Source organism: Cryptomeria japonica, chromosome 6 (genome assembly GCF_030272615.1).
Source record: "Cryptomeria japonica chromosome 6, Sugi_1.0, whole genome shotgun sequence".
Classification (NCBI taxonomy): domain Eukaryota; kingdom Viridiplantae; phylum Streptophyta; class Pinopsida; order Cupressales; family Cupressaceae; genus Cryptomeria; species Cryptomeria japonica.
The window spans coordinates 191,585,803-191,601,491 of NC_081410.1; the positions used below are offsets into that span (position 1 = coordinate 191,585,803).

General features: G+C 37.0%; 1 protein-coding gene across 6 annotated transcripts in view; it reads left to right on the top strand.

The window, feature by feature from the left end:
• The window catches only part of LOC131053529 (endoribonuclease Dicer homolog 3a), a 182,979-nt gene that overhangs the window by 116,631 nt on the left and 50,659 nt on the right, over positions 1-15,689 (top strand). Inside the window, exons 25-26 of one of the 6 annotated variants that reach the window (XR_009107716.2) lie at positions 12,954-13,105; positions 13,238-14,299. The exons of 3 other annotated variants lie outside the window; for them this stretch is intronic. The gene's annotated coding sequence lies outside the window, so the exon portion shown is untranslated. Of the gene's footprint in view, positions 1-12,953; positions 14,300-15,689 lie in introns of all 6 variants that reach the window. 2 more of the 6 variants (XR_009107717.2, XR_009107715.2) reach the window with 2 other exon arrangements.

The following is a 15,689-nucleotide window of genomic DNA, read 5'->3' on the forward strand; positions in this document are numbered from 1 at the left end:
GGTGAGATGGAAATCATCCATACACCAAAAGTATGAGGAGAGATACACCATCAATTGACACTTATCAAATCCTTCATTCGAATTAACAACAATGAAAGCAAATCTAAGTTAATTTTAACTAAGTGTTGAGGCAATTGAAACCATGCAAATCATTCAAATAATAGAGATTACAAAGCAGCGCACATGCAATATATTATCTGGAAATGACCTTAAGCAACAATACATCAAAAACCTCACACTCTCCAAATGAGAGGAGGTAGCCTTATATAGTTTTCAAGAATAAATGAACGACTGAGATCAAACAGTGATCAAGGGCCCAGATTGAAAGCTATAAACCCTAATTAGGGTTTCCCAAAACTAACTACCCTCGACCAATTACATTTGGGACACTTGTCCTTCTTGCTAAATATGAACCATCAATGAAAATAGAAGGTTGTTGCATTGTGAAGTGTGCCCTTCTAGAAGCTTCTAGATAAGTCAGGTTCATCGAACCTGGACATGTTGACTTGGAGCGATCTGATTGGTTGGAAAATGACGAGGTGCCACCTCAACGTGTTGGATGTCTTTCTTGAATTCTCCAATTTGTGTCAAGAAATCGTCTAAGTATGGAAATTTGATTCCTTCTTGTCGCCATTTGATTTTGCTTGGGAGCTTGTCTCTCTTTTTTTTTTTTTAATTCCTTCAGGAGATGAAATTCTTCAAGAAGTTGGAAGTTTATCTAACTTTTCCATATTTTCACCAAGTCTGAGAACTTTTCTTTCTTGATGCCTTGAGATTCTTTCAAGTGCCTTGAATTTGGAGAACAAATCCCCTCGTGAAGTTTTTCTCATACTTAGCCAAATTTTGGCCCTCTCTATATTCGGACGAACCTTGCTCGTGGTCCTGTCTTCAATTCCGAATTTGGCTCGAAACTCCATTTGTGTTTTCTGTGACGATCTTGCCTTCAACTGCCAATTTATGTTGCGTGGGAGGAGGGTTAAAAAGCTCTGGGTAACCCCTTGCAAATATGAAATGATGCGATCAAGTTGTCCAAGCATTCGCTGTGATCATGTCTTTCTTCTCGATACCCTGACATGCCTTCAACATTTCCCATACTTAGCCAAATTTTGGCTATCTTCACGCTCGGATGAACCTTGCCTGTGAACTCCAACTGCGATCAAGCTGACATGCCTTCAACATTTCCCATACTTAGCCAAATTTTGGCTATCTTCACGCCCGGATGAACCTTGCTTGTGAACTCCAACTGCGATCTCTATGATGATCCTGCTTCTATTTCCTCTTGCGACCTGTAAAACCAAAGGAAAATAAGTTAGAAATCTATCTTGGATTAAAGAAAATCGAGGCTACGAACGGCTAAGTGTTTGGAAAATTTCACTTCATTTTCATACTTAGCCATAAAACTGAAATTTCATCCTCAAAACCCTTCAGTCTTCAAGGGTGGTTGTGATCGTGAATCAACACCAAGTGTTATAACTCCGAAAATTTCTTATACTTAGCCCCCTCAAAAAAATGATTTTCATTCTCTAGAAATTCGAATAAGTTTACTAAAAATCATTTCTTAAACTCTGAAAAATACTTAGAAAATTCATAAATCTGCGTCATGAATTCCATTTCACCTTCGAATGGATGGAAGTAAGGCTGGATTTTCTCAAGAACACTCAGGAAATTCAAGAACGATTCAATAACTCTTCCTTATGCTAGTTGTCTTTCTCAAAGAAATCTATGAGACTTTTGTCAAAAAAGTTTATCCAACCTCCAACACTGTTCAAAACTTTCTCCAAATGATCTTCAAACCGAAAATACTTTACTAAGCTCTCGTTAGTAACTCAAACTTCTTGGTGTAGAAATGAAGTTTACAACTAAGTATTTGTAAATAAAGTTAAATCCTCAATCAGAAAACCTTTAAAATCTTCCAACTCATGTTTCCAATTTTAACTTCATTCTTTAGGAAAGTGTTGTCATGTTTCCAAATTCGAAGAAAATATATTCCAAAAGTTTCCAATTTGGCTATAAGTTTGAAATATTTATTAATCTTCTAATACTCCTTTTGAAAACTTTCTATTTTGGATTTAAGTTCGAAATCTTGAAGGATTTTCATGACATCATTTTGTATTTTCGTTGATTCTGTTTGACTTTTATGTGTAGGTGGACTTTTTGGAAGTTCATCTCCATCTTCTCCAAGGTATGGCGGACTTTGGAGACCTTTCCTCATGGCTCTCTTCAAGGCGAAATTTTTGGCTAAGGCATGGGGCGGACTTTAGCCTTTGCTCCTACATGGTGAAATTTTGGCTAAGGCATGGGGCGGACTTTGAAGGTCTCTCCTCATGGCTCTCCATCAAGGCGGAATTTTGGCTAAGGCATGGGGCGGACTTTAAAGGTCCCTCCTCATAGCTCTCTTTACCCTTGGCGGACTTTAAATTTGGCACCTCCTACCTTGCTCTCTTACTTTGGCGGACTTGGGAGAGAGCTCCTACATGACCTCCATCTTGGGCGGACTTTGGTGGCGGCTCCCATCTTGGGCAGACTTTGGTGGTGTCCCCAACTTGGGCGGACTTCTATCACTCCTCCTCCTTAGCCTCCCAACCTTGGCGGACTTTGGAGGGCTCTCCACCTTGGCGGACTTTAGGCTAGGCTCCCACCTTGGCAGACTTCAAACCCATCCCCTAAGCGGACTTCAAGCAACCTCCCCTTGGGTGGACTTTGGTGTTAGCTCCCCCATGACCTCTCTAGCCTTGGCAGACTTTGGTGAGTGCTCCCACATGACCTCTCTAGCCTTGGGCGGACTTTAGAAGGCTCTCCACCTTGGGCGGACTTTAAGCATAGCTCCTACATAACCCTCCTAGCCTATGGCGGACTTTAGAATGTTGGCCACCTTGGCCTCTTTAGGTTGGGCGGACTTTGGAGAGTGCTCCCACATCTTCTTTTCTCACTCCACAAGGCATAGGGCGGAGTTTAAGAGGCATGACCACCAATTGACATGCTTGGGCGGAGTTTTGATGTCCTTACCATCTTCACCAACAAGTTTGGGCGGACTTTGTAGAGTCCACAAGACATGGAGGAGTTTTGAAGCCTCTCAAGGCGGACATTAGGAAGGTCTCCTTGAGGGCGGAGTTCTATGCTCCCTCTTCATAGCCTCTCCAACATGCATGGCGGACTTTGGACACCTCTCAACATGGCGGACTTTTGGTCTACCTCCCAACATGGCGGACTTTTAGACATCTCCAACATGGGCGGACTTCCAGACCTTTGCTCTTTTGGAGGCTCTCAAGAGGGCGGACTATATATGAAATATAACATTTAAGTATAAGAAAAGTATATATTTCATATATATTGTCAGGATGTTTGAGAGTGGTTTCAGGTCTCTAGGACTTATAATGCAAAATCTAGTTTTGGAGGATTCTCCAATTTTCCAGACTTAGTCAAATTTCAGGATCAGGATGACATTCCAGACTTAGCCAAATTTCTATCATTTGAAGATCAGGATGATTTTTCGAGCTGATTATCCTTTGAAGGTGCCATGACCCCCTAAAATATAGGAACTTAGCTTTTTGGGTCAAAACTTGAAAATTTTGGATCGCGGTCGAAGCAGGTCAGTGGTACAAGTGTAAACCCTAGGTTTGCATCCCGAAAAAGCAAAAAGTCTAAAATCTAGGGATTTAGCTTTTTTAGGTCAAAACTTGGAATTTTCGAGTTCCGGTCGAAGCTGGTCAGTGGTGCAAGTGTAAACCCTAGGTTTGCATCCCGAAAAAGCAAAAAGCCTAAAATCTAGGGATTTAGCTTTTTTAGATCAAAACTTGGAATTTTCAAGTTCCAGTTGAAGCTGGTCAGTGGTATCAGTGCAAACCCTAGGTTTGCATCCTGAAAAAGCAAAAAGCCTAAAATCTAGGGATTCAGCTTTTTTAGGTCAAAACTTGGAATTTTCAAGTTCCGGTCGAAGCTAGTCAGTGGCACAAGTGTAAACCCTAGGTTTGCATCCCGAAAAAGCAAAAAGCAAACATCCCTAAAAAATAGGAAAAACTTTCTAAAAATAGCCATACCGGGCATCAGGCTAAAAATGCCAAAAACGAAACTTCCGTAAAAATAGGAAAAAGCAAAAAAGCAAACTTTCTAAAAATAGAAAGTTGTCCAAATTCGTCCAAATCAATTGCGATCTTCGTCCTTTGGCCTCTCTAAGCACTTTGGTGGTGTTCACACTTTGGAATCAAATAACTTGCAAAAACTAACTTTCAATCGTCAGGCCCTGAAATGCTCTGAACTGGACAAGGCTTGGTGAAACTGCAACAAAAAGTCACAGGACACTAACAAAACCCTAGAAAGCAAGAAAAGAGAGGGTCCCCATTTGCAATGGGGCGATGTGTGAAAAAGGTCACAACACCCTCCAAAGAGGTCGTCCGTCCTTTGCTCACACGAAGCAATTGCTTGCACGCGCAAGCTGGCCTTTGTTTTAAAAGTTGCAAAGCCGCTCCCCCTCTCCGGGCCTTGATGTTCACTTTTTCATCCTTGAACGACAATTTAGTGTACACATTGTTCTATTTTACATCACATCAAAAGGTGTGAATTAAAATGCTAATGATTTTTGGTGCTTGTTGTGGGGTTTAAGGCAAAGCGTTTCAGCAAAGCTTTATTTTATGACAAATGACAATTTTACATCCTAGTGCATTTGTTTTGTAGCCTAATTTGAATTGGATTCAATAAGACTAAGAAGATATATTGGACAGTCTAAGATGTTTCATTTTTGATAAAAAAGGAATATCCTACTCTTTGGAGAGCGGTGGCTACAATATTTGACAAAGAAGAATAGAAAGTAGATCTCATAGCAGGAAGACCAATCTTATCTCCCATTATGGCTTTTAAAGTGTATACTGGATCTATGAGAGGTATCATGGATCCTATTTTACAGGTACTTTATCCTCTATATGCTAGTGAGGCTTCTTTGTCAAGAAGAGTTCCCATGCTTGTAAAAAATTTCTCAGTTTTAGAAACAGAGCCACTTTAAATGATGGATGATAACAATAAAAGATGTGTTCCACCAATTGTTGAAGATTAGCGTCGGTAAGTAATCTTCTAATCTGACTGAGTCAACTAAGTTGTCTAATCAGAATCAGACAACTTAGTTCACCAATTAATTAATATATTGTTATGATGAAATGATATTAATATTCGTTGTCAATTGATTCTATGAAATGCTTAATGTACATGAACCGATTCATATATGAATTGATGGTACATAATAATTAATATATGAATCGATTAAATACATGAATCAATTCTATGTAAAAACATATTAACTAACTGCAGTATTTAGATGTATTTATGCATAACAGATTCAAGGGGGGGAGACGTGCTGGTTGAATAGAGATGTGTTGTTTGGAACAGGCATCACGTTAAGTATTTTAAGATCGATCTCACCCTCTTTCTGCAAATTGATAAGAAGGATAAGATAGCATCATAAAACACAGTCCTACATTCTACCTATCAGATTTGATCAGCATCTATAGTAAATCGGGTTCTTCGTTCTGCAGAGTTTTCTTCATCTTCCATTCTGCATTACACTATCTACAATCAGTTTGAATTTCTCTTTTGTGCTGTGATTCCTCTGTCTATCATCAGATCATCATTGATAGGGCAGATTGAATTTATAGTCTGAACGTATTGATACTATCCTGTAAGGAAGACTCCAATTTATTGGCTAATAATTTTGCAATTATAATCTTATCACCAAATCTTAACATGGTATCAAAGCAGGATTGAGCAAAGATTAGATCAGATTCATATAAAGCAAGATTATCTTCTATTATTGTCTTCAAGTTCATCTACTTCTATCAACATCAAGATAGTGAATGGAATTAGAGTTTAAGACAGACTTGAAGGAGCATCAAACTTCGTATCCTAGAAGTTTAGAATTATGCTTGCCTTGGGGGAAAATGAATTAGATGAATTTGTGAAGAAATCCATACTAGAACCAACCGAAGAGGATACGAAGCCTCAATGGAAGAGAAAGAACCATAAAGCAATGAAGATGTTGGTTGACTCGGTGAAAGATCACATCATGCCAATTATCTCCAAGTTGGAGATAGCATATGGCATGTTCAAAGCATTAGAGGAGATGTATGAGATAAACAACACTAGCCGAGCCCTTGCATTAAAGCAACAACTTCACCACATCAAAATGACGAAAGAAGAATCCATTACCTCATACTTCATGAGGATTACTGAATTGAGAGATCAACTCTCTACTATTGGACACACTATAGAGGGCAAAGAGTTAACCATGTTAGCACTCAATGGTCTCCCTTCATCTTGGGAGTCATTTATTCAAGGGATAAGCACAAGATCAAAACTTCCTAAGTTTGATCGATTGAAGATAGAGTGCATTCAAGAAGAGTCAAGATTGGTCACAAGAGGCATTGATCAAAGTTCTACAAATGAAGATATTCATGTCCTTGCCTCTCACTCCTTAAATAAGAAAGGTAAGAAAGGACACTTCAAAAGAAAGAAGGATATTTCAGAAATCCAATGCTTTAGATGTGACAAATATGGTCACTATGCAATGAAATGTCCAACCAGGACTATGCCTCAAGCTTCCATTGTGGATGTTGGTGAGACTATTCCACAAAAGGATGCAGATGGATTCATATTCTGATTTGAAAGAGATAAGTTTTATGGTTGAATAATGTTCATGAATTTCATATGTAGTTATTAATTCATGCAATTACATTATACGTGTTATTTGTGAAACAACATTGTCAGCAGATGTCCGCTTATGACAAGCTACATTTGGATATCTTGTTTTTGAAATTTCTTCAATCTAGTATGAGAAACTTGTCTCTTACATACAGGACATCTTTAGAATCACAGCCTGTTGCTTTTCAGGTTATAGAGTTTTGAAGTTCTATTTGTGATGAAGAGATTGAAATTCAAGAAGAATATGCAAAGGACTTTAGTGGAGATTCTGATATTTTGCATTTCCCAAACTAATATTTACTTGCAAAAGTGTAATTCACTTGTAAAAGCCATAGAGACATTTGTGCAGGTGATTATAGCATCTAGGGTTATGAAGCAAGTTGAGACAAGAAGGTTCTTCCAGTGCGATGAGCGCACTGCAAGGAGATTTTGTTCTAAATCTCAAGATGGTCATATTCCTGTCTAGGGCTTGATCTTATGACAGTAGATCCATGGTGGCTTTGGATCTAGCCATATGAGGATCATACCAGATGATGAGAGTCTCCTGAAGCAAGATATCTTCCATGATTGGGACCATGTGAGTAGGGGATGCTTCCGTGAGAGAGGGAGCAGCTAAGAGGATGTGCTTCGATTGATATCTAAGGATCTTGGTCATATTGGTTCAGAGGGAGTGGACCATGTCAAGATGGTTTCTCTAGTGATCAGTTAAATGCCTATGATTCATAGGATGGAGACCTATGTATGTAGGGTGGAAGGCCTTTATGTTGACTCCTAGGTCATGATACTCCTGGATAGATAAATACTTGGCGAGCTTGGAATACACCAAGAGTGATGCAGACTCCAACCTTGTATTTCATGAAAGGTCAAAGCATGTGGAGATCAAGTTAGAGACATGGTGAAAAGGTATGCTATTCAGTTAAGACACATTAGTACTAATGAGCAGACGACAAACATTCTCACCAAGCCTCTCTTCAGAATAAAGTTTGTGTACTTTCAAGGTAAGCTTGGTACGATGGAGAATGAAGCCATAGCTGAAATTGAGTCTCAGCATCATTGATTTAGTTATATATTATACTAATGTATTCTTCTAATTGAGAATAGATGTTTAATGTATAAACTCTTGTTAATGCATTTCTCCTTGAGAGAGACTTGAGGTGAAAACCCTTATCTCCACCCTCTGATATGGTTCATGGTGGATGTCATGTGTGTGACGCCACGACAACATCACATGAGAGAGTCCGTGATGATTTTCTTGTACTTGTGTGTTTACCGTTTGGATGAGCCATGGTGAATATCATTGTGAGGTGACGATCTCACAATGATGAACACTTGCACATCTCAGCATTATTGTAAGGTGATTATCTCACATTAATGGTTGTATATGCCATAATGATTGATATCTCATGAGGTGATATCTATGGATATGCCATAATGGCAGATATCATGTGAGGTGATATCTATGGATAAGCCATAATGGTGGATATTACTTGAGGAGATACTTATGGTGGATATCACGTGAGGTGATATCCGTGGATAAGCCATAATGGTGGACATCACATGAGGTGATGTCTATGGATTTGCCATGCTATTTGCTATCACAGTGAGGTGATACCTATGTGACTTAGATCTTGAGTAAGTTTCCTCCCTAGCTAAGAGGGAGTGTTGAAGATTACCGTCGGTAAGTAATCTTCTAATCTGACTGAGTCAACTAAGTTGTCTAATCAGAATTAGACAACTTAGTTCACAAATTAATTAATATATTGCTATGATGAAATGATATTAATATTCGTTGTCAACTAATATATATATATTTAAATTCAATTCTATGAAATGCTTAATGTACATGAACCGATTCATATATGAATCGATGCTACATAATAATTAATATATGAATCGATTCTATGTAAAAACATATTAACTAACTGCAGTATTTAGACGTATTTATGCATAACCAATTCAAGGGGGGGATACATGCTAGTTGAATAGAGATGTGTTGTTTGGAACGGGGATCACGTTAAGTATTTTAAGATCGACCTCTCCCTCTTTCTGCAGATTGATAAGAAGGATAAGATAGCATCATAAAACACAGTCCTACATTCTACATATCAGATTCGATCAGCATCTATAGTAAATCGGGTTCTTTGTTCTGTAGAGTTTCCTTCATCTTCTATTCTGCATTACACTATGTCCAATCAGTTTGAATTTCTCTTTTGTGCCGTGATTCCTCCGTCTATCATCAGATCATCATTGATAGGGCAGATTGAATTTATAGTCTGAACGTATTTATACTATCCTGTAAGGAAGAATCCAATTTATTGGCTAATAATTTTGCAATTATAATCCGATCACCAAATCTTAACACCAATAACATGGGGAAATACTATTGATCCTCTTGCTCTTGTAAGAAATCATGATATAAGAGGCCACCCCTGTTCTGAACAAAAATTTTCACCTCTACAACTACCCTGGTGCTGTTAATTTTGTTAAACAGTTTGCGTGATAGGTTTATGTTTTCTGATTTGCCAGTCTATAGTGTGTTCATTGCAAAATCTGTATTCACATTCACTATCACAGTTGGACATCCATTTTTAAATAAATAAAGACTGAGCTATTTGGAACATAACATAATATGAAATTTAATTAAAAGATTGCAATTACAGTAGCAGAAATATACAGGACTTAATATATAGAAGGGTCTGACATTTTATAGTGTAATAGAACTCTCACATACATAGGCAAGTTTGAATATGCAGATTTAATGACTTTAAATACAAATTACAGTATGGAAATTCACATATCAGAGCTCAGGAATGCACAACAATGATAGGCTTCATTAACTGGAGCTTTCAGAACAGCAATTCATTGTCTTTGTTGAAAGATTATACTCTATTTGATACAATAAATCACTTGAAGTGCCCAGCAATTCAACTGTGGTCTGTGATAGAGATGTTTCAGCTTTCTCACCATTCACGTCAATGCATATAAAGGATCGTGGTAAATAATGACAGACCAACTCCAAGAGGCAATCCCAGGCTTCCCAAATACTCAGAAAACAGTCCAAATGACCCTGCACATCAAGCAACCACTTTCCTAAAGGTCGACTGGCAAATAACTATCCAAGAACCTCCATATAGAACAAAATCGCCCAACATGATATAAAATCTGTCCAACAATATCAATGTGTTCAGAAAGCAACTTAATCACTCCAAAAAAAGCTCAACGTTCAGTCATCCTTGGTATTAATCACACTTGTATTTCCTTTTTCCCAAAACTAACTTAACATTATTTATGCCTGGGTTGGGAATTAAATAATTTCCATGACCTGTTTAATATTAAGCACACAACCTGGCTTGTATTACCTGTGCCACCTATGTCACAAAGTCCATGATGGCTAATTTACTTTATTGTTCTCGCATGCATATGGCCATGATATTTAACGTATAAGAAAAAATTGGACAGAAGGTGTTTAATCCATAGTTGAATTGACCTCTCTTTTTTGCAGTTTGGAATATATCCATTCTATTGCTTCAATAATACCAGGAAAAACCTCACACCTCAAACTACATGAAATCCTTCACACCAAACTCTGAAATTTGTCTTTAAAAAAGACTTAACTAAATTCAATAACTTCAACCTTAAAAAACAAATGCAAACTTGAAACCTCCTTTATGCACAAATGCAGACCCCTATGGAAACTCGTAAATTTCAGCACTAACAGCACATGCAAATCTCTTACCACTCAAGCTAAGATTCTGATTGAATCTCACCACATTGACCAAGATGGACCTTTCACCACCGTCACCAATCTATTTCAAGGAGGTTTTCGTCTTTAAAAAGGCTAAGGCAAACTTGGTTCAATGTTGTCTATCCGCAAAGGTTTCACCAGAGACAAATAGCATAATCCGGATAATGTCAAATGGGCCCCTAAAATGCATTTTATACATTTCCCACCAAACCTTCCGAAAAGCACAATTTAAAATTTACCTTTTTAATTAAACCTCCATTTTAGCTTTGAAAAATGTTTTTAATAAAATAATGATAATTTAAATACCCAAGGTTTCCTGTTTTAAACATCCGCAATTTAAAACTTTTCATCTTGATTCCAACAAGCTAAAACATTAACGTGCTTTTAAAATATTTAAATAAAATTTAAGCATCATTAGTAAAATAATTAAAAAAAAGCCATTAATGCACCCATTTTGTGAAATCTACTAGAAAGCATTAACATTGAAATCTGTCTATACTAGAGTGATCTCGATGATGAAAAATGAGAAACGATGCCAACCGGGTAACTTACTATAAATAGACACTCCCTCCAAAATTCTTGGAAGACACACTGAAAGCTGAAAATTACTTTGGGAAGTGGCATAAGTTTCTTCAAAACTAATTGAGCTCGCTGGTAACAACAAATAAACCCTCGGACAAGACAAACCCCCACTAAGAACGTCAAAGCCAACTATAATGCTAGAGAACCCTAAAATGGGAACATTACACATGATCTTCCTCTAATATCAAGGAAACATTTTTTGAAGTTTCATGGTAAAAAATCAACACCCAGATGAGCTTATAGAAACTTTCACAACAATGTGCATGATTGTAAGAATAGCACATGAAGATGTTGCGATGCATTTGTGGAGATGGTGGGAAATGTGGTGGTTTGCCACCTTGAACCTTATTGTATTACTAGTTGGGAGGCTATGAGTGAGAAGTTTCTTGCAAGACTTAAGTCAATTAAAGATAGCCATATCTTGTTTCCCTAACTCTCAAATTCTAAATGGAAGATAATGAGCATATGAGAGAAATGTCTGCCATCCAAATTTGCTTTCCTCAAAAAAGGACACGAGACTAAATTAGAAGATGCTCAATAACACACAATTGAGTTAAAGGATAAAATGGTTACCATTGAGAAAATGTAGAAATATTCAACTAGGCTTGTGAAGAGTTTAGTTGATCCATTATTGCTGAAGATGGTAAATGATGTTACAATTATGAGGAGGCAAATGCCACAAAAAGATCAGCTCATACAACAATATCCACTTCCTCCAACAAGGAACAACTTCCAACCATGCAAATGTACATAATGGTAACATGTGTCCGTAAAGGAAAAGATTAAATCAAATCACGTGATTTGCAAATTCTAGATCTACAAATTCAAGTGTTGTTCAAATTCAAACCGAAACCCTTGATGGCTACTACTCTACAATGAGATTCACTAAATATGAACCCATATATGAAGTAATGAACGACTTTGATGGACATTCACTTGCTATCAATCTTGATAGTTATTCTATGGATGTTCTTCACTCGTGCACAACACATTAGGGGAAAAAAGAAAAAAAACAAGAGAATGAAAAGTAAACAAAAAGTTGCAAATGGTTCTTCAACTTCCACTTTTAAAGTTGTTCATCATGAAATCATCAAGTTAGTATCAATCACTCAAGGTCCGCCTTTGGCTAATTTCAACATTATGGCTTACATGATAAAAACGAAAGTCCAAAATTTCCAACTTGAGTATTCTAGAAGCATTTTAATCAAACTGGTAGGATTGTTAAGTACGTAAGAAAAGATACCACTTCCGTACAACACATTCTTCTTGAATCTTTGGTATCGACAAAAAGAATAAAAACAAAGCCATTCTATAAATCATTGTAAAGTGGACTATAAATTGAGTAGTTGTATCATTGATTAGGAGCTTTAGATAATGGCATGCATCTTCAAGTAACGAACACATTGGGATTATTGTAATGTCCCCATTTTAGGGTTCTCTTGCAATGTAGTTGGTCCTGACTTTCTCGGTGGTGTTTGTCTTGCCCTAAGAGATTTGACAATTCTAGTGAGATCAAGTGGCTTGGAGGACTCATGCATCTTTCAGAAGTGAATTTCAACTTCTAATGTGTTCTCCAAGAATCTTGGACAAGTTGTCTATTTATAGTTAGTTGCCCGATTGGCTTTGTTTATCATTATTCGTCATCAAGATCACTCCAGTGCAATTAGATTTCGATTCTAATGCATTCCAGTAATTTTCACAAAATGGATGTATTAATTTCTTATTTTATTTTATTTTACTAAGGATGCTTTAATTATATTAGAATATTTTACAAGCACCTTAGTGTTATAGCTCATGAAAAACAAGGCAAAATTTTTTACATCTTGGATGCATATAACAAGGACCTTTCATGTCATTTTTTTATTATTTTAATGAAAAGTTCATTTTTGGAGCTAAAATGGAGTTTAAATTAATAAAATGTTTTTCAAATGGTGTTTTCCAGAAGTTGGCAGGAAAAAGGTATAAAAGGGAGTTGAGTGGCTCATTTGGTGTTATGCGGATTATGTTATGTCTCTAGAGAAACCCTTGGGATTTTGAGATTTTTTTTAACCTTTTTAAGGACGGAAACCTTCTCGAAGAAGACTGAATATGGTGGTGAGAGATCCACCCTTGCTGATGCAGTGGGACTAGTTTAGGATCTTAGATTGGGCATAAGAATTTGCAAATACGATTGATTTGCAAGCATGCGTTTGTATCTATGTTTTAATGAAGTTCAGTTGTTTGAAGTTTTTACAGAGATATTCAGAAAATCAGAGTATTGGATTGGATGGAGAGTTTCCAGATTTATGGCCAATTGAATAACTTGCTCAGGGTCCCTGTATTTCATTGAGATTATAGTTTTGTAATGATTGGTGATAGTTTGAATGCTAAGGCATGGCTTTATGGATGTTAACTGCGTATTTCTGGTCAGTAATTTCCTTGTAGTTCGATGAGGGTGTTGGTATGTTAAAATTACTCTTGAAAATCACTGCCTTAGTGGGGCCTTGAATCCATTACAGCATAAAAGACAAAAAAAATCCATGAAAGCATCACAAAGGTCGGAAATGGCCTTGAAAATTGATTAAAAATTGTTGCTTTCAGTAGACAAACCAATGAAAGGGAAGGGAGGGAATCGTGGCTTAGTTGGTATCTGAATTTCAAGGAATACATCGCCTCACTTCACTGAATGAAGGCAGTTTTACACCCTTAGACTGACGTAGCAGCTTCTTTGGTTCTTTGTCGTGATCTTTTCCTATTGCTGAACATGGAGCTGGGCATAGTAATTGGGCATTAAAACTGAAGACCTTGCGGGCTTGAAAGGATTGACGAATAAGATACCAGGCTAATTCAGTCGAAAGGAAGTACTAGATAAAGCATTCAATGGCCAATAACCTTCTGCAGAGAGGTGTGGATATTAGCAGCTGAAGTACTGGCATTTTGGGCTTTGCATAAGGGCAACATCCTTGGTAATGATAAATACAGGTGTTGACAATCATTGCTATTGAAAGAGAGACCAGTTTGCAGATTGAGGTGAGAGTGGTGTAACTGTTTGAAAAGGCGTCTATGAATCAACTATCCATGACTACCAATTTTGGCGAATGAATCCATGTGATGAGGTCTGAATTCAAGGGAACCAACTTGTTTCTTCAACCTACAGCTGGTTTTAGCTATACACCCTGCGAAACTATCTAGCCTGTTGAAGGCATCGTCCAGCCCAGAGAAAGAAATAATCTCTTATTTGAAGATGTGGAGGTTGCTAGTGAAGTGCTGAGGTGTATCAAGATTCAGTCTGTTGTACCTCTGTATCAGGTCAGATTGCTAGTTATTTCCTCTATTGAAATTGTCTTTAGCAGCAACGAAGCATATGATGCCATGTGTTAGAAAGAAAACCTCTGAGAATGTTATTTATGGATGCAACAATCTATAAGTTGTTGATGAATGCCAAAGGTTGTATGAACCAATGCAATCTGAAATAATTATTTCTGTACAACAGTAAAAATATTGCCTGAAAATGCAATTCGCTTTTATCATTGTATGTATGAATTTCTACTCTAATGGTGAATGTTGAATGAGGTCGTTGAAGCTCTTGCAACTATATAGATCCAAAACTCATAAATCTCATCATTCCTACATACCAGCAAACTATTTGTTAAAATGACTGGAAACCAAAATTGAGTGAAGGTGCAAAAAATCAGTGGAAAAAACAGGGGTAGCATCTCACAATTATATTGTACAAAAAGTTTTTAAAAGTGTTATCCTCTTGAATAAAAATCAGCATTGTTGGTCGTTCAATTGAAATATGCTTTAGTGACTCATGTTGCATACCCAGATAAGTGCATCATGATGACTATATTGGTAGTAGATGTTCTAATTAGTTATTGAATGTTGCTCAGCCATAGTTTTTGCAAGGATCTAGGTGGAGAAATTCAACTAGGTTGGTCTTTGGTGACCATTCCTATCAATGATGGAAAATCAAGCTAGATCCAACACAAATATCTCACTTCATAGCTGTGAAATCATAGGATCCTAAAGCCAAAACGTTATACCAAGAAATGTGTCCTAGTGCCTATATGATGATTGTTGATAAAGAAATCGATGAGAAAGCTATAGTTTGTTCCGAATCAAATCAAGAAAATCAAGTTTATGGACTATGTAGTTTGGTGGAAGTTTCTCCACAATAGATTCTCAAGCAATAGTGTTAATTTCACCTAGAGGTAAGTTGTACGCTTTTTCTTACCCTTCGCAACTTGATTTTAATAACATTGCAGAGTATGAGGTGCTTTTGTTAGGCCCTTAAAATTCTCATGACATGAAGATCAAATTGTTAAAAGTCAAAACAAATAAAGGAGCAATTCCAAGTCAAGAGAGATCATCTTCAATATTACCGAAATCAATTTTGGAATGGGATAGAATGGTCTGATTCCTTTACTATTGAATATTTCAATGTAAAAATAGTAGTAGAATTGATGCTCTTGCTGTGTTTGCCTTTTTGTTTGTGTCAGATTTTAAACTTTGACAAAGTGCATTCACAACTAACTCAATCTTTGTTCAACAATGCTAAGCAATTTATAAATTGGCAAGTTTTTAATGATGATCTTCATATTATGTAATGTCCCTTTTTGTGATCCATTCTAACATCCTTGGAAACTCCCAACTTTCTTAGAGACTATCATCTTTATTGGAAAGTTATTCTAACAAT